The sequence below is a fragment of the Monodon monoceros genome, unplaced genomic scaffold (genome assembly GCF_005190385.1).
Source record: "Monodon monoceros isolate NGI ecotype Baffin Bay Population unplaced genomic scaffold, NGI_Narwhal_1 Super_Scaffold_2, whole genome shotgun sequence".
NCBI classification, from domain to species: Eukaryota; Metazoa; Chordata; class Mammalia; order Artiodactyla; family Monodontidae; genus Monodon; species Monodon monoceros.
The window spans coordinates 46878452-46897731 of NW_021703776.1; the positions used below are offsets into that span (position 1 = coordinate 46878452).

At 40.4% G+C, this 19280-nt stretch overlaps 1 long non-coding RNA gene across 1 annotated transcript; it reads right to left on the bottom strand.

Annotated features, from left to right (window-relative positions):
- Nucleotides 1-14858: 14858 nt before the first annotated feature.
- LOC114902114 lies at nt 14859-19237 on the bottom strand. The gene is made up of 2 exons (XR_003795354.1): nt 19048-19237; nt 14859-15083 (listed from the first exon to the last, which is right to left on the bottom strand). It is a non-coding gene; the product is annotated as an uncharacterized LOC114902114 (long non-coding RNA).
- Between the last annotated feature and the right edge of the window lie 43 nt (nt 19238-19280).

The following is a 19280-nucleotide window of genomic DNA, read 5'->3' on the forward strand; positions in this document are numbered from 1 at the left end:
CTACCATTTCCAACCACCTTCCTATTTGAGGGGCTTTATATAATGGGTAAAACTAAAAAATACAAATAAGATTCTGAATGTAATTTTGGTACTAATGTTGAGAGTTTTGTTGGATTTGTCAGTATCACCATGGCAAGAGGTGAAACATAATAGTTTAGAGAATATCAATGAAAGTAGGAGGGCATGCTTGTAAAAAGGCTCTGGGGTGGGGAGCTCCTGACATACAAGACCATATTTTCCAAGTGTAGCCTGGAGAAGAAACTTGTTATTTTCAAAGAACTAAAGGTAGAATTCCTCTTGAGGTGCTAAGACTCTTGTTTATTTGCTAGAAAAGAAACTGCAGCCAGGCTGGATGTGAAATGACAGGCTTTGAGACATGGTCTGGAAGAGAAGGCAGAACAGAGGGAAAGTGAAAATCCTTGGCATAAAGATTTCATTCTAGAGCAAAACTGGGAGAGCCCTAATATTGAAGTAGAGTGTACTTGGGTGAGTGTCCTTTTAATATTACTATGTATGATCCTTTCTTGAAGAACAAATAGGCAAAATAAAGTGGCATTACTGGAGCTTGTATACAAAGGTTTTTGAAAGATGAGATATTTAATTAAAATTGCTGCTATCCATTAAAAACTTGTTCTTAGAAAAGTTTACTAGGTTGCAAAATTATAGGGTTTTAAATTTTATTTATTATTATTTTTCTTAAGAAATAGGTCAGTAATGCATATTGTCTTTTCTGGCTAAAGCTCTAGTAATATCTGACATGACCATAAAACTCCTTGCTGAAATTATGTGTAAAAATTTGCTCAGCACAGGAGATAGTTCCACCCTGACCTAGAAACCAGAGCCAGGAGCTGAATGATCTGATCCAACCTTCCTTTGCTCCTACATGTTAAGCCTTAGAAGAGGGAAAGTCCCCAGCTATCCAGGTGAGCTGCATGACTCCTGGGCAGAACTCAACTCTGAACTCTGCAGGACCCCCAGGTAAGCAGTGGCTCTCCTCTGCCACCCTGCTGGAGGACAGTGTCTAGGAATGGTGGCAATAAAGATCATTCCTATTCCCACATAGTCAGGATGTTAATCATCAAAAGACCAGTTGGGATTATTACAGAAAAACATCCTTCAGTGCTCTCCTGGAACAATAAGAACACAAGGAGAATTCTGGTTTTACCCTTGGAAACCTGAGAGGGAGAGAGATGCTTGAGAAATGGACTGATGGCCCAGCAAAATGGTGAGACAACTGGGTGGAAGGAAGAATGAGGACAAGAAAGAAATGTCCAGTGATGAAGGTGACTGGGAGTTAGAACAAGGAGAGGTAGAATAAGGCTACTTAATAATTACTTTTATACTGTTTATTTGGCTGTACTGTGAAGTGACTCTCCATCCCCCAGCTACCTGAATCTTCAGTGCCAAATGTATTAATTGTCTTAACGGTTCTTTGTAGATCATTAAAGGAAAGGGAAGGTAGCTGCATACTGCAGGGTGGAGGGAAGAGAAGAGACACAGGAAATAAGACACACAGCAAAGGTGGAGAATTTCAAGTAAGCAAGAAAGAAGGGTGATCCAAGCCCCTGAACTTCATGCCAAGGAATCTTTAGGGGGACTTAGAGCAACCCATTACATGAGATGGGGTTTGAGCAAGTTAAAAAACCTATTAAAGAGAAAGATAACTCCAAAGTTTGGAGGTGTGAGGACCACCCAGGAGGCTATCACATGTATTACACATCACTGACACCAGACAGGGAGAAATGAAGAGGTCAAAGACTGGTTCTATGTATTCCAGCGGACTCTGAGATTCATTATCTACTTCTTTGTCCATGCATCTATCCACCCATCTATCTGTCACTGATTTTATCTATCAAGTTGCTCACTCCCAGTTTTCCTCAATATCACTATTTCCTTTAAGCTTTGAATGGTTTCTTCAGTATTGAAGGGAATTTCTTTTCTAGTTAATAACAGGGGTAGAATTAGCAAGCACTAATGCAGTCTGTGGCCCCAACCTAAAATCAACAAAACACAAAGAAAAACACAAAGAAAAAAGTGCTTTTTCTTGCTATTTCCCTCTTTGGTGGCAAGGGGTTGCTTACTAAAGCTTTAGGAGATGGCCTAAGTGAGTTTCTCTGTAGCTCCCTGGGAGTGGAGGTGATGGGGACAACTTCCGGTCCTAGGTCAGCTCCACAGCTGCCCTTGGACTAGAGGAGTTCAGCTGTCAGCACGCATGGATGATCACCAGCCTGGAGTCTAGCACAGGCTGCTGCCCCACAAGCCCACTGTCCTCTTTCATCCCTTCCGCCTGTGTGCTCTTCACTGTTCAATTCTGTCCAATTTCCTCCACCAGGAATTTTCCATTATTCCAGTGGCCTGGACAAATTCCTGTGATTTCTCATGACCTATGGGCCTCTATGCAGTGCCTCATGTTGCTAGAATTGGCTTCATTTTCCACTTTTAAGATATTCAAGTAACTTCAATTTCTTCTCACTTAGAATAGTCACACGACTTACCTTCTAAATTTTGGAATGTAGGAGAGGTTACTTGAAATGAAATACAAGGTTACAAAGAATACTGAGGACTTAATTTAGCATCCCCCCTCCATCTCTGTAATTTAATCATATTTCATGTAAACAGTCATTATGTTTTCAAGTCATAAAATATTAAGTAAACATGGATGATAACCACTATCTGTGTTTGAAATAAGAAAGAGCCCTGCCCCTAACTCCCACACCAGAAGTGAGCTCATCTTCCCCCAAGGCAGCCAGGCAAATTCAAGCTCCAGAGCTTCTGTGAAATATAAAATAATGAAAAGAAAATGCACAGGCTTAAAAGAAATAATGATAATAATAATAAAACACTGCTTGCAGGAAAAATAAATGAAAGGCAGAAAATGAAATAGGTCTCCAAAAGTAATTCCTTAAGACTCTTATGTCAATTCTCCTAAAATAAAACATACCAAATAAAATCTAAATTCCTCCTGCTTGCCTGTGCTGTACACACATAGTCCATTAGCAAAGGGGATGGGGTCCCTGGAAATGGAAGCATGAACCGAGTGAGCAGTGCCTTGGTCTTTCTAGCGTTGCCTCTAGGGAGAAAGTTCTTGACCTCTCCCACCACCCGTCACTGTCCCTTCTCTGACCCTAGAAATGGGTGCTTTCAACTTCCACTTGTTAAAATGCTGGCCTGTCTTCCCAAGCTGCAGTTAGGTTCATGATGTCCCCTACAATGTCAAGGGCTGGCCCCAGAATCTCAGTATCTGCTAATCTTTACTTCTGTTTCTCAGATGTCTCCTTGAATGGGCTTTGAGTCTCTCGCCTAAAACTGTGACGCTCTTCCTGTTTCCTGTGGCAGGCCCAGTTCTATCACTTGCACCCCTTTTTGTCAGCCTGCATGACAAAGCTGTTCACCAGAACAAAGAATAAATGGCAGGAAAAGGTACTCAAAGGAAGAAATCATGAATTTTTCAGAAAACTTACCAACTTGACGAAATTATCAAAATTGTTTTTCAGTAGTTCTTACTAGATACAAGTATATGGTAGCCCTCAGAACTTAGGAAAAACATATATACTTAGTATATATACATATATACTTATACATATATACTTATATACTTGTAGTCTACTACACTGGATTTATATATAGCTATTTCAGTGAAAAAGCACACTATAAAGAATCAGCACTATGCAAAGTGGAGTGTTTGGGGTGAAAGGCAACAATTTTTAAAAACAGTCAGATATCAAACAAGGTCAAAGAATTTTTCAAAAAGTGGAGTACCAGAAGGAATGAGCTAAAAGATAAAATGAGATCTTAAAAGTAAGATTTTAGAATTGTTGTGATTAGTGGTAATAGCAAAATCTTAAATTATAACCATAGAAGCAGGCAGCGAAGTAGCGACAAGGTCACTGGAGGAAAGGCAATTGTGGAACTGAAAATGTAAGTGTGGAAAGGTTACACACAAGGATGTTAAAATCATCGAGCATTTTGGCAGTATAGTATAAAAGGGAGTGATTGTGAGCGGGGGCAGAACCATCAAGGACAGATGGGGAAGTATCCTGGGGTTGGGGGGTCAGTAGATAACACAGAAAGTTGAAAAGAGTATTTAGAGACGATGTTTCAGAACGTAGGGGATTTTGTTAATGACTGACTATGGGTTTCAGAGGACACAACAAAAGTGTTTTGGAAGTTGGGGGTGGGGGAGGACAGGGAGATGGGAGAAAGTACCCTGCCATATGGGAAGAGGCTGCAGGATGAAGGCTGACTAGGAAGCCTGGGCTTCTCCACGTGACCACATAACATAGGGATAAAGGGCCTAATGAGATGAAACAGATATTGGAGGTGAGGAGGTGAGTTGTTCCAGGGCTCTCTTGTCACTCTTGTCCATGGAGGTACAGAGGCCAGGAGAGGGGCCGTATTATGCCAAGCATAGATAACTCTGGAGATTTCTTTCCAATCCTCTATCACCTCCACTGTCCACATTGTTCCCAGTCCGTATAAAGGGACAGATAGCAAATAGGTTGCATTCTCTATGGTCAGGGAAGGACTGCCTGGAGCCCTGTGGTATAAAGAACTTCAAGGCCACATTCAGATTCAGGAGAAAAGGAAAATGATCACCTCTATGCCAGTATCTGCCTTCCCTAGCTTAAGGTGATCCCTAAAGCTCAGTTCAATGTCTAATTCTCCATCCTACTTCCTACTTTTCAACCTGCCTCCTAGCCACTCAGGACTTTTACATATGTCACTTTGCTTCAGGCTACAACCTCAACCCTTCCTGAAGATCCTCTACACAATGTGCTGTGCTCTCTGCTAACGAACCCCACGTTTCCATGTCCAGACAAGACCTCATTCCTAAGCACTAAAAACTTGTCCTGCAATCTTCTCCTGGGCTTGGAGCACATCAAAGGTGCTCATCAATCTTCCCCCGTCCATGCCACCCCAACCTGTTCCTCTCCCATCCCAGTTAGTGTATCCCCATTTACACATCTGAACAACCCAAGTCACCTTCAATTCCTCCTTCTCCCCCACGTCTTATCAGTCACCTATTTCCGCCCCTTCAATTTCTGAAATTCCTTAAATCTGCTCCTTGTGCTCCCTCCCCACGGCCTCAGCCTTGTTCACATCTTCTCTCAAGGAGACTTAGGAAGGAGACTCTACCCAACTCACCTTCCAACAGCCATCAGAGTGACCTCTGTGAAACACTGTTTCTCCCTTCCTTAAAAGGCTTTTGTAGTGTGCTCCAAAGACAAAGAAGAAGATAAACTCAAAGGGCCAATATTGCCAGAACAAAGAGTTACAGGACTCCTACCACTCTGTCACAATGTGACCACTGCAGTGTCCCAGGGCCCTCGCAAGCAGCATGCCCGGTCCCTTTCCCATCCCATTATAAGGAAAGACATTTGCCCCATTTTTCTCCCTCTCAGCACACTGAATGTATACATACTCTGCCCAGTCAGCTAATGACTTGCACATTCCCTGGCTATAAAAACAGAAAAGCAATCCATGCTCATTGTCGACTTTCCCTGGCTACCAGGAAGTCAGCCCGCTATTCTTGCAGCGACCCTTCTCTTTAATAAACTCTGTCTTCCTTACATTCTGCCTTGTGTCTGGAAATTCTTTTCCAACCTGCGCTCCAACCATGACAGCTTTAGTGGCTTTGCAGCATATACAGGATAAAAATCAAAGTTCTTAGCCCTTGACAGATAACATTGTACATGTTTGTTCAGGTGCCTCCTCTCCCACTAGATTATGATCTCCACCAAGGCAGGAAGGTATGCCTCCTTTATTTTGAGTTCCCAGTAACTGCTTAGAGATGCAGAACATACTCAATAAATGTGAAGTGAAGTAGTGCAAGCAGGCAGAGGAAAAGTATAAAAAGTAACCCAATTTTAAAGATGCTCTTTCATGAGAGTTGACATGAGCACATTTTCTATAACTCTCGCTATAGCTAATTCACCTCTGCTTACCATAAATAGCAAAGGAATAAAAATCTTTTAATTTGACAATTAACAAAAAATATAACAGGGTGGAAATGAGGGGGTTTTTTTCTTTTGTGTTTTGGAAATGAGGTGTTTTTTGTTCATTTGTTTTTGTTTAACTTTTTATTTTATACTGGAATATAGCCAATTAACAATGTTGTGACAGCTTCAGATGCACAGCACAGCGACTCAGCCATACATACACACGTATCCATTCTCCTGCAGACTCCCCTCCCATCTAGCCTGCCGCATAACATTGAGCAGAGTTCCCTGTGCTATAAAGCAAGTCCTTGTTGGTTATAATTTTTATTATTGTTTTTATTTTTTAAAACATCTTTATTGGAGTATAACTGCTTTACATTGTTGTGTTAGTTGCTGCTGTATAAAAAAGTGAATCAGCTACACGTATACATATATCTCCGTATCCCCTCCCTCTTGCATATATCCCCGTATCCCCTCCCTCTTGCATCTCCCTCCCACCCTCCCTATCCCACCCCTCTAGGTGGTCACAAAGCACCGAGCTGATCTCCCTGTGCTATGCGGCTGCTTCCCACTAGCCATCTATTTTACATTTGGTAGTGTATATATGTCAATGCCACTCTCTCACTTCGTCTCGGCTTATCATTCCACCCCCGGGGCCCTCAACTCCATTCTCTACGTCTATGTTTTTATTCCTGTCCTGCCCCTAGGTTCTTACGAAACTTTTTTTTCTTTTTTTAGATTCCATATATATGTGTTAGCATATGGTATTTGTTTTCCTCTTTCTGACTTACTTCATTCTGTATGACAGACTCTAGGTCCATCCACCTCACTACAAATAACTCAATTTTGCTTCTTTTTATGGTTGAGTAATATTCCATTGTATATATGTGCCACATCTTCTTTATCCATTCATCTGTCGATGGACACTTAGGTTGCTTCCATGTCCTGCCTATTGTAAATAGTGCCGCAAATGAACATCGTGGTACATGACTCTTTTTGAATTATGGTTTACTCAGGGTATATGCCCAATAGTGGGACTGCTCGGTCATAGGGCAGTTCTATTTTTAGTTTTTTAAGGAACCTCCATACTGTTCTCCATAGTGGCTGTATCAATTTACATTCCTACCAACAGTGCAAGAGGGTTCCCTTTTCTCCACACCCTCTCCAGCATTTATTGTTTCTAGATTTTTTGATGATGGCTATTCTGACTGGTATGAGGTGATACCTCATTGGAGTTTTGATTTGCATTTCTCTAATGATTAGTGATGTTGAACATCCTTTCATGTGTTTGTTGGCAATCTGTATATCTTCTTTGGAGAAATGTCTATTTAGGTCTTCTGCCCATTTTTGGATTGGGTTATTTGTGTTTTTGATATTGAACTGCATGAGCTGCTTGTATATTTTGGAGATTAATCCTTTGTCAGTAGCTTTGTTTGCAAATATTTTCTCCCATTCTGAGGGTTGTTTTTTCATCTTGTTTATGGTTTCCTTTGCTGTGCAAAAGCTTTTAAGTTTCATTAGGTCCCATTGGCTTACTTTTCTTTTTATTTCCATTTCTCTAGGAGGTTGGTCAAAAAGGATCTTGCTGTGATTTATGTCATAAAGTGTCTGCCTATGTTTTCCTCTAAGAGTTTTATAGTGTCTGGTCTTATATTAAGGTCTTTAATCCACTTTGAGTTTACTTTTGTGTATGGTGTTAGGGAGTGTTCTAATTTCATTCATTTGCATTTAGCCGTCCAGTTTTTCCAGCACCACTTATTGAAGAGGCTGTCTTTTCTCCATTGTATATTCTTGCCTCCTTTATCAAAGATAAGGTGACCATATGTACATGGGTTTATCTCTGGGCTTTCTATCCTGTTCCATTTACCTATATTTCTGTTTTTGTGCCAGTACTATACTGTCTTGATTACTGTAGCTTTGTAGTATAGTCTGAAGTCAGGGAGCCTGATTCCTCCAGCTTCATTTTTGTTTCTCAAGATTCCTTTGACTAAAATCTGGTTCTTTGAGAAGATAAACAAAATAGATAAACCATTAGCCAGATTCATCAAGAAAAAAAGGGAGAAGACTCAAATCAATAGAATTAGAAATGAAAAAGGAGAAGTAACAACTGACACTGCAGAAATACAAAAGATCATGAGAGATTACTACAAGCAACTCTATGCCAAGAAAATGGACAACCGGGAAGAAATGGACAAACTCTTAGAAATGCACAACCTGCCAAGACTGAATCAGGAAGAAATAGAAAATATGAACAGACCAATCACAAGCACTGAAATTGAAACTGTGATTAAAAATCTTCCAATAAACAAAAACCCAGGACCAGATGGCTTCACAGGCAAATTCTATCAAACATTTAGAGAAGAGCTAATACCTATCCTTCTCAAACTCTTCCAAAATATAGCAGAGGGAGGAACACTCCCAAACTCTTCCTAAAAGGCCACCATCACCCTGATACCAAAACCAGACAAGGATGTCACAAAGAAAGAAAACTACAGGCCAATATCACTGATGAACACAGATGCAACAATCCTCAACAAAATACTAGCAAACAGAATCCAACAGCACATTAAAAGGATCATACACCATGATCAAGTGGGGTTTATTCCAGGAATGCAAGGATTCTTCAATATATGCAAATCAATCAACGTGATACACCATATTAACAAATTGAAGGAGGAAAACCATATGATCATCTCAATAGATGCAGAGAAAGCTTTTGACAAAATTCAACACCCATTTATGATAAAAACCCTGCAGAAAGTAGGCATAGAGGGAACTTTCCTCAACATAATAAAGGCCATATATGACAAACCCACAGCCAACATCGTCCTCAATGGTGACAAACTGACAGCATTTCCACCAAGATCAGGAACAAGACAAGGTTGCCCACTCTCACCACTCTTTTTTTTTTTTTTTCGGTACATGGGCCTCTCACTGTGGTGGCCTCTCCCACTGCAGAGCACAGGCTCCAGATGCGCAGGCTCAGCGGCCATGTGTCACGGGCCCAGCTGCTCCGCGGCATGTGGGATCCTCCCAGACCGGGGCACGAACCCGTGTCCCCTGCATCAGCAGGCGGACTCTCAACCACCGCACCACGAGGGAAGCCCTCACCACTCTTATTCAACATAGTTTTGGAAGTTTTAGCCACAGCAACCAGAGAAGAAAAGGAAATAAAAGGAATCCAAATCAGAAAAGATGAAGTAAAGCTGTCACTATTTGCAGATGACATGATACTATACATAGAGAATCCTAAAGATGCTACCAGAAAACTACTAGAGCTAATCAATGAATTTGGTAAAGTAGCAGGATACAAAATTAATGCACAGAAATCTCTGGCATTCCTATACACTAATGATGAAAAATCTGAAAGTGAAATCAAGAAAACACTGCCATTTACCACTGCAATAAAAAGAATAAAATATCTAGGAATAAACCTACTTAAGGAGACAAAAGACCTGTATGCAGAAAATTAGAAGACACTGATGAAAGAAATTAAAGATGATACAAATAGATGGAGAGATATACCATGTTCTTGGATTGGAAGAATCAACATTGTGAAAATGACTCTACTACCCAAAGCAATCTACAGATTCAGTGCAATCCCTATCAAACTACCACTGGCATTTTTCACAGAACTAGAACAAAAAATGTCACAATTTGTATGGAAACACAAAATACCCCGAATAGCCAAAGCAATCTTGAGAACGAAAAGCGGAGCTGGAGGAATCAGGCTCCCTGACTTCAGACTACACTACAAAGCTACAGTAATCAAGAGAGTATGGTACTGGCAGAAAAACAGAAAGATAGATCAATGGGACAGGATAGAAAGCCCAGAGATAAACCCACGCACATATGGTCACCTTATCTTTGTTAAAGGAGGCAGGAATGTACAGTGGAGAAAGGACAGCCTCTTCAATAAGTGGTGCTGGGAAAGCTGGACAGGTACATGTAAAAGTATGAGATTAGATCACTCCCTAACACCATACACAAAAATAAGCTCAAAATGGATTGAAGACCTAAATGTAAGGTCAGAAACTATCAAATTCTTAGAGGAAAACATAGGCAGAACACTCTGTGACATAAATCACAGTAAGATCCTTTTTGACACACCTCCTAGAGAAATGGAAATAAAAACAAATGGGACCTAATGAAAGTTCAAAGCTTTTGCACAGCAAATGAAACCATAAACAAGACCAAAAGACAACCCTCAGAATGGGAGAAAATATTTGCAAATGAAGCAACTGACAGAGGATTAATCTCCAAAATTTATAAGCAGCACATGCAGCTCAATAACAAAAAAACAAACAACCCAATCCAGAAATGGACAGAAGACCTAAATAGACATTTCTCCAAAGAAGATATACAGACTGCCAACAAACACATGAAAGAATGCTCAACATCATTAATCATTAGAGAAATGCAAATCAAAACTACAATGAGATATCATCTCACACTGGTCAGAATGGCCATCATCAAAAAATCTAGAAACAATAAATGCTGGAGAGGGTGTGGAGAAAAGGGAACACTCTTGCACTGTTGGTGGGAATGTAAATTGATACAGCCACTGTGGAGAACAGTATGGAGTTTCCTTAAAAAACTACAAATAGAACTACCATCTGACCCAGCAATCCCACTACTGGGCATATACCCTGAGAAAACCATAATTCAAAAAGAGTCATGTACTAAAATGTTCATTGCAGCTCTATTTACAATAGCTAGAAGATGCAAACAACCTAAGTGTCCATCATCGGATGAATGGATAAAGAAGATGTGGCACATATATACAATGGAATATTACTCAGCCATAAAAAGAAACGAAATTGAGCTATTTGTAATGAGGTGGATGGACCTAGAATCTGTCATACAGTGAAGTAAGTCAGAAAGAGAAAGACAAATACCGTATGCTAACACATATATATGGAATTTAAGAAAAAAAAAATGTCATGAAGAACCTAGGGGTAAGACAGGAATAAAGACACAGACGTACTAGAGAATGGACTTGAGGATATGTGGAAGGGGAAGGGGAAGCTGTGACAAAGCAAGAAAGTGGTATGGACATACATACACTATCAAACGTAAAATAGATAGCTAGTGGGAAGCAGCCACATAGCACAGGGAGATCAGTTCGGTGCTTTGTGACCACCTAGAGGGGTGGGATAGGGAGGGTGGGAGGGAGGGAGATGCAAGAGGGAAGAGATATGGGAACATATGTATATGTATAACTGATTCACTTCGTTATAAAGCAGAAACTAACACACGATTGTAAAGCAATTATACTCCAATAAAGAGGTAAAAAAAAAAAAAAGATTCCTTTGGCTATTCGGGGTCTTTTGTGTTTCCATACAAATTGTGAAATTTTTTGTTCTAGTTCTGTGAAAAATGCCATTGGTAGTTTGATAGGGATTGCATTGAATCTGTAGATTGCTTTGGGGAGTATAGTCATTTTCACAATGTTAATTCTTCCAATCCAAGAACATGGTATATCTCTCCATCTGTTTGTATCATCTTTAATTTCTTCCTCAGGGTCTTACAGTTTTCTCCATACAGGTCTTTTGTCTCCTTAGGTAAGTTTATCCCTAGGTATTTTATCCTTTTTTGCAATGGTAAATGGGAGTGTTCCCTTAATTCCTCTTTCAGATTTTCCATCATTAGCGTATAGGAATGCAAGAGATTTCTGTGCATTAACTTTGTATCCTGCTACTTTACCAAATTCATTTATTTGGATGGAATAAATTCCATTTGCATGGAATATCTTTTTCTATCCCCTCACTTTCAGTCTGTATGTGTCCCTAGGTCTGAAGTGGGTCTGTTGTAGACAGCATATATATGGGTCTTGCTTTTGTATCCATTCAGCCAGGCTATGTCTTTTGGTTGGAGCATTTAATCCATTTACATTTAAGGTAATTATAGATATGTATGTTCCTATTACCATTTTCTTAATTGTTTTGGGTTTGTTAATGTAGGTCTTTTCCTTCTCTTGTGTTTCCTGCCTAGAGAAGTTCCTTTAGCATTTGTTGAAAAGCTGGTTTGGTGGTGCTGAATTTTCTTAGCTTTTGCTTGTCTGTAAAGGTTTTAATTTCTCCATCGAATCTGAATGAGATCGTTGGCTGGTTGTAGGTTTTTCCCTTTCATCACTTTAAATATGTCCTGCCACTCCCTTCTGGCTTGTAGAGTTTCTGCTGAAAGATCTGCTGTTAACCTTATGGGGATTCCCTTGTATGTTATTTTTTGCTTTTCCTTTGCTGCTTTTAATATTTTTTCTTTGTATTTAATTTTTGATAGTTTGAGTTATATGTGTCTTGGCATGTTTCTCCTTGGATTTATCCTCTATGAGACTCTCTGTGCTTCCTGGACTTGACTGACTATTTCCTTTCCCATATTAGGGAAGTTTTCAACTATAATCTCTTCAAATAGTTTTTCAGTCCCTCTCTTTTTCTCTTCTTCTTCTGGGACCCCTATAGTTCGAATGTTGGTGCATTTAATGTCCCAGAGGTCTCTGAGACTGTCCTCAATTCTTTTCATTCTTTTTTCTTTATTCTGCTCTGCAGTAGTTATTTCCTCTATTTTATCTTCCAGGTCACTTATCCATTCTTCTGCTTCAGTTATTCTGCTGTTGATTCCTTCTAGAGAATTTTTAATTTCATTTATTGTGTTGTTCATCATTGTTTGCTTGCTCTTTAGTTCTTCTGGGTCCTTGTTAAACATTTCTTGTATTTTCTCCATTCTATTTCCACAATTTGGGATCATCTTTACTATCATTACTCTGAATTGTTTTTCAGGTGGACTGCCTATTTCCTCTTCATCTGTTTCACCTGGTGGGTTTTTACCTTGTTCCTTCATCTGCTGCGTATTTCTCTGTCTTCTCATTTTGCTTAACTTATTGTGTTTGGGGTCTCCTTTTTGCAGGCTGCAGGTTCGTAGTTCCTGTTTTTTTTCTGTCTGCCTCCAGTGGGTAAGGTTGGTTCTGTAGGTTGTGTAGGCTTCCTGGTGGAGTGGACTGGTGCCTGTTTTCTGGTGGATGAGGCTGGATCTTGTCTTTCTGGTGGGCAGGACCGCATCCGGTGGTGTGTTTTAGTGTGTCTGTGAACTTAGTATGATTTTAGGCAGCCTCTCTGCTAATGGGTGGGGTTGTGTTCCTGTCTTGCTAGTTGTTTGGCATAGGATGTCCAACCCTGGAGCTTGCTGGTCGTGGAGTGGAGCTGGGTCTTAGCGTTGAGATGGAGATCTCTGGGAGAGCTCTCAATGATTGATATTATGTGGGGCTGGGAAATCTCTGGCAGACCAATGTCCTGAACTTGGCTCGCCCACCTATGAGACTCAAGCCTGACACACAGCTGGAGCACCAAGACCATTTCAGCCCCACGGCAGTGAATGTGGCAGTCTCCATTATGAAGTCAGATTATGAGGGTCTACAATAGCTGTTCAGCTAGAACAGGCTGACTTGGGAGCAATTTGTCTATGAGGCTGTCTCCAGCAGCTCATGTCTGAAAGAGTAGGACTCCGCATGTGCTGCAAGAATCTTAAACGTTTATATAGAGGTCTTCATTGGGTTCAGTCTCGGATTCAGTACAGATGGTCTCTGAAGAACACCTTACTCTCTCAAGGTCGTGTGCTTGAAACAGCTCCTAAGCCTCAGGGTCTACAAGCTGCAGGAAGACGAGACTGCCCGGGGTGGCCTGCAAGCCATTCTTGCCACGAGCCCTGCTGCTGCTGTCGTGGAATCCGGCTTCCCCCACCACTCACCCTGTAGTGAGTTTTCAGTGAAGCTTTCTCTCTGTGCTAGTGAGATTCATGCTACTTGAGTTGCACAAAGCCACAGAGCGCATAAATGTTAGGGTGGGGGTACAAACCCAGCAAATCTGGCCCCAAGGTCTGTGTTATGTCACCCAACGAGAGTGGGGAGGCCACACTCCTAAACACCTCACCCCCATGAGTCAGCTCCTCAAACCCGCAACGCCACAGGTGGTTATCCTTTTTAAATATGGCAGCGTGTACATGTCAATCCCAAGCTCCCTAACTATCCCTTCCCTCTACCCTTCCCCCCACCCCGGTAACCATAAGTACATTTTCTAAGTCTGTGAGTCCGTTTCTGTTTTGTAAGTACGTTCATTTGTATCATTTCTTTTTAGATTCCACACATAAGCGATATCAAACAATATTTCTCTTTCTCTGACTTACTTCACTCAGTATGACAATCTCTAGGTCCATCCATGTCACTGCAAATGGCATTATTTCTGTGAAGATTACTCTCCATAATGTGAGTGGGCCTCATCCTATTAGTTTGAAGCCCTTAATAAAACGAAGACTGATGTCCCCTGAGAAAGAAGGAATTTTTAATATGTATTTTCTTATATTGGATTCTGGTTCCACCATTTTCTAGGTGTGTAACCCTGGGCAAGATACTTAACCCCTGGCCTCAGTTTCATAACTCACAAATTGGAGATAATAACAGTAACTAATCCAAATGGTTGTTATAGGAATTAAATGAGGTAGTGTATGAAAAGCCTGTTGGAATGGGAAATGTTCAATAAGTAACAGCTGTGGTAGTTACTCTGAAAGAGGTTGCACATATGGTTTATTTATAGATAACTAGAAACATTATTGCTATTAGACAATGGGAAACATGCATGTATTTCCTAGAATGAACAGAACATATCTTAACTTTTTCCATAGAGTTCAGGCCATACTGAGTCAGCCTCTGAAGGAGATTGGGAGTTTTTGTTTCTGGTCTCCCCAGCTTTTCTCTCTCCCAACATTTTCTACCCTCTGACCTCTCCATCTGGGGTCCAACTGCTCCTGGAAGAGAGGCAGCAAATCTGACAGCCCTCTGTAGAAAGAGGCTTGGGTCTAGTGGACCATCCGGTTAACTTTCAACTTTAACTCAAAATTGTTTATTCATCTGTTCTAGAGATACATTGACACAATTGAAAAAACTCATTCTTTTTTTTTTTTTTTGCTTTTGAACTTACACACTGCTCTTTTCCTTTTAGCATCTTACCTTAAGAAAGTTTAAAGTTATCCAGTATCTCTGCTCTCTTCCCACACATACAAGAACATTAGGATGATTTAACACAGGTTCCACTTCCTCTTTCTTATTCTTATCCAGAATTTTAAAAACTCATTCATTTTACTGGGCCACTCCTCCTGTAATAAACCAGGCATATTTTTTACAAAATGCATAATTATCTTGTGACTAGCACATAAAATTTTATTTTACGTTTGTGTGTTTTTGACCTCTAGAAACAGCAAGTTCATATTGTTCAACCTAATATTTGAAGAATGTTAATTTCTTGACTATAAATATTTAAAAATATATACAACAATTTTCTGTTTCTGTTATGGCATTTCTTCACTTTTTAGTATATTGGAATTCTCAGAAAATGACTTGGTGGTGGGGAAGTCTCCTTTACCCTCCAAGAAGCCCTAGTGTGAAGCCTCTACAAAGTAAATCTTTCTTTTACTGATAATAATTATCTTTTATAACACCTTTTCCATGTATTTTTGTGTTAAAAGATCTAAAGATATGACTCCTTAAAAAAAAAAAAGAGGTAAGGAGAGGAAGGAAAAAAAAAGGATGTGGAGGGACCAACACCCCATCATATATTATATAAAATGACAATAATCACAAGAAACCTATTTCACAAATTGCTGGGAATATTACACGTGATAATATACTGCGAAGAACTTTAAAGAGTTAAAAGTACAATCATGAAAGGCAGTCCACTTATGTGTTTGAAGAAACATTTTTGGTCTGTGAATGCTTTATTTCTGGTCCATGGTGACGTAAGTATGAAAATTTGAGAGTAAGCATTTAGAAAATGTTATACGAATTTGACAAAGTCATTTTACATCTGTTGAATCAATAATAAAAGATTTGGGCTTGTATTTTGTATGCCTGAATTTTTACTTCATTTTCTAGTAATTCACTTTCATTTTACTTTACAAAGGCAAAGAAACCCTGTCCTTCACCACACATAGTTTGAGAAGCATCGATAAAAGCTATTATTATTTCTGAAATTTTGCTTAACAACCATTAATTTCTAATTACAAACTAGTTATATGTCATTATTTGAGAAATACTCTCTCAAACCAAGTGTAAGGAGTTGCCAGCATACAAACAAGTTCCAAAACAAGTTTGTTTTGTATTGGGTAACATGGTTATTTGGGAGTCAGACACCATTTTTCCCATGAAATAACATTAGCCGAGGGTTAGGTTCTTGGCGTAGCCTATCAATCCCAGTTATCTCAAAAGATGGGTAAGCTATACAATAAAGTGTGATCACCCGTATATACTGTAAATTTTTTTTTTCGCGGTACTTGGGCCTCTCACTGTTGTGGCCTCTCCCGTTGCGGAGCAACAGGCTCCGGACACACAGGCTCAGCGGCCATGGCTCACGGGCCCAGCAGCTCCGCGGCATGTGGGATCTTCACAGACCGGGGCACGAACCCGTGTTCCCTGCATCGGCAGGCGGACTCTCAACCACTGCGCCACCAGGGAAGCCCTATACTATAAAATTTAATGACCAGGCTTCTCCACCCTCTTACGATGGAGAAATTAGGCTACTGATTTCCAAATCAGAAAACATCCCTCTTCCCCACCCAGCCATGAGAAAAGGTGATTCTTAGCTCTGGCAGGGTGGTAGGGATAGGGATAAGGATGGGGTTACTTTTGCAGAAGTTGCTTCAAGAGTAACTCAGAAAGAGGAAGAGTAATGGAGCTATAGTACTCTTCACACAGAGAATGGAGGAATTAGGAGATCAAGTTTGAGGGAACTCACTGGTCGAGTTAATAAAATTAAACTGAGGATTCTCTAAGATTCTCTGAGAATGAGGTTTGGCAGGTTTTGCTGGACTTGAAAGCCTGGTTCTTTACCACAAATGCCTCTATCCTAAACCCCAGGGCATTGTGGTGGCCCAAGACGGTGAGTAGGCTTCATCCTGAATTGAAATCTGTTAGCAGCTACCTCAGAGATTTTAATTTTTCTTCTGTCGTTGTTTGAAAAGATGTGAGGACAAGTCTAGGCTTAGTGAGAAACATTGGTAGAATCAATTAGTGATGTCTGCCACGGGCAAGAAGCGAAAGTAAGCATAAAAGCTGTATTTCGCTACCCTGAGTATACCCTGAAAGAAACAGACCTTTGGCCCTTTAATTTCAGCTGAAACCAGGATGAATTATTAAGCACATGACTTTTTTAAAAGCCTGGGAATAGCAAAAGGGGAACAGCACACAACAAGGTAATCTTATTTACAATTTATGGTTTCCTCATTTTGTGATACATTTGAAAGACACAGGAGCCTAGCTCTTGACCCAGAGTCCAAGAGGAATAGTTTTATATACTAGTCACTAACCAGAAACCTTGGAACAAGACTCTCAGAACTAATACAGAAGCCCTGGCCACAGTCCCAGGCCTTCTTCTTTAGGTCCTCATTCTAAATTCTGATTTCATATATGAGATTCTTCTCTGTCCCCAAAGACTGACATTAAAAACGTCCCTAGAGAAGAGATCCCACCCACACGTGTCCAGTCATAGGGTAACTATGGTGAAACTCTTAACCAAAATGGTCCATGGATAGAATCTGGGGGCTTCATGACCTTGAATGAAGGGAAAAAAATCTTGATTTCTAAAGGAATTTAACATTTCCTTCAATTATGAAAGTAGAAAACCAATCAAATCTCAGAAGCATTAGCAATACTTGTGACTTTGTTACTAATGTAAATAAGAGTTATGTTCATTATTTCATTATAGTGCTGCAGATATCTTGAAATAACATTTATGCTCATCGCTATTTGAAAGAATGTTGCTAGATCTTGTTATTTAACGTGTTAATAATGTAGCACACATTACACTATTATATTACTATAGCACAAACTTTTAAAAGACTACTTTGATAATTGCATTTGAATGTAATTGGTCTCCTTTGCAATCTGCACCTTTTTAAAATAATTTTTTAAATTATTTATTTATTTATTTTTGGCTGCATTGGGTCTTCGTTGCTGCATGTGGTCTTTCTCTAGTTGCGGCAAGGGGGAGTTACTCTTTGTTGTGGTGCGTGGGCTTCTCATTGCGGTGGCTTCTCTTGCTGCAGAACGCGGACTCTAGGGCGCGTGGGCTTCAGTAGCTGCGGCTCGCGGGCTCTAGAGTGCAGGCTCAGTAATTGCGGCACAGGGGCTTAGTTGCTCCGCGGCATGTGGGATCTTCCTGGACTAGGGCTCAAACCCATGTCCCCTGCACTGGCAGGCGGATTCTTAACCACTGCACCACTAGGGAAGCCCCACACCTTTTATTGTATGCATTTATGTTATTCTGCGAAGGTATCTATAATTTCACTACTGCCAGAGGGGTTCATGACTTAAAAAAAGGTAAGCCTCCAGGACTTTCAAAGTACAACTATGTTGCTATCTACCATGCAATATAACCTAATATCCTTTAGGACTGAATCAGAGACATACAGAAACTGAGGGGTCTCTTTTTTTTTCTTGGTGCAGAACAGGTGAGAAACTGGCATTTGCTTTTATTTACTGGTTGTTAATAAAACCGATGTTTGTTGAAAGTTGGCAATTGTGACCATTTCTGCCTACATACTACAGGGTGGCAATTAAGTACTGGCAACCATCAGAAGCTTGTTTCAGCCATACTCACTTATTATAACTGTCTCAATCTTAATGGGGAAGGTTCTCTTTTATACTTTTTTCTTTCTTTATTCACGTTATGATTGTTAAGTTTTAAAATGGGGTTTGTTTTTGGTGGGTTTTTTTTTTCTTGTCTTATTCCCATAAACTGAGTTTGGAGCAAAAATAGTGTCCAGGTGAACTTCCCTGGTGCTCCCAATGCAGGGGGCACGGGTTCAATCCCCGGTCGGGATTCCGCGTGCCGCAGGGCACTGACAAAAAAATAATAATAAAATAAAATAAATAAAATAGTGTCCAGGTTTTGAGGTCTCTAGTCTAGATGAAGCATTACGTAATAGAATGTTTCCTTCCTCCCATCTACATCCTGTTATAAAAAGTAGTGATTCCAACATGACGTATTTACAAGACATGGCCCAGTATCTTTTCCTGTAATTAAAAAATATATATATTTAAAACTGTCCTCCAGAAGTTTCTTACCGGACTAGGACGGAAGGAATGTCTTCGAAGATTAATCGAGAACTGAGAAAGGCCTGCAGCCTGCTTGAGATTCCCGAGGGGTTGTCTGTTAGTGAAGGGAGGTAAAGGAATTCAAAGTGTCACGCCCTTGGCCTAACCAGGGGCGGGATAGGACGGTTCCCACTGCCGGGAAGGTGTCTCAAGAGGCAGGTTTGCGGTGACAAAAGCCAAGGGCCGCGCCGAGGGCGGAGCCG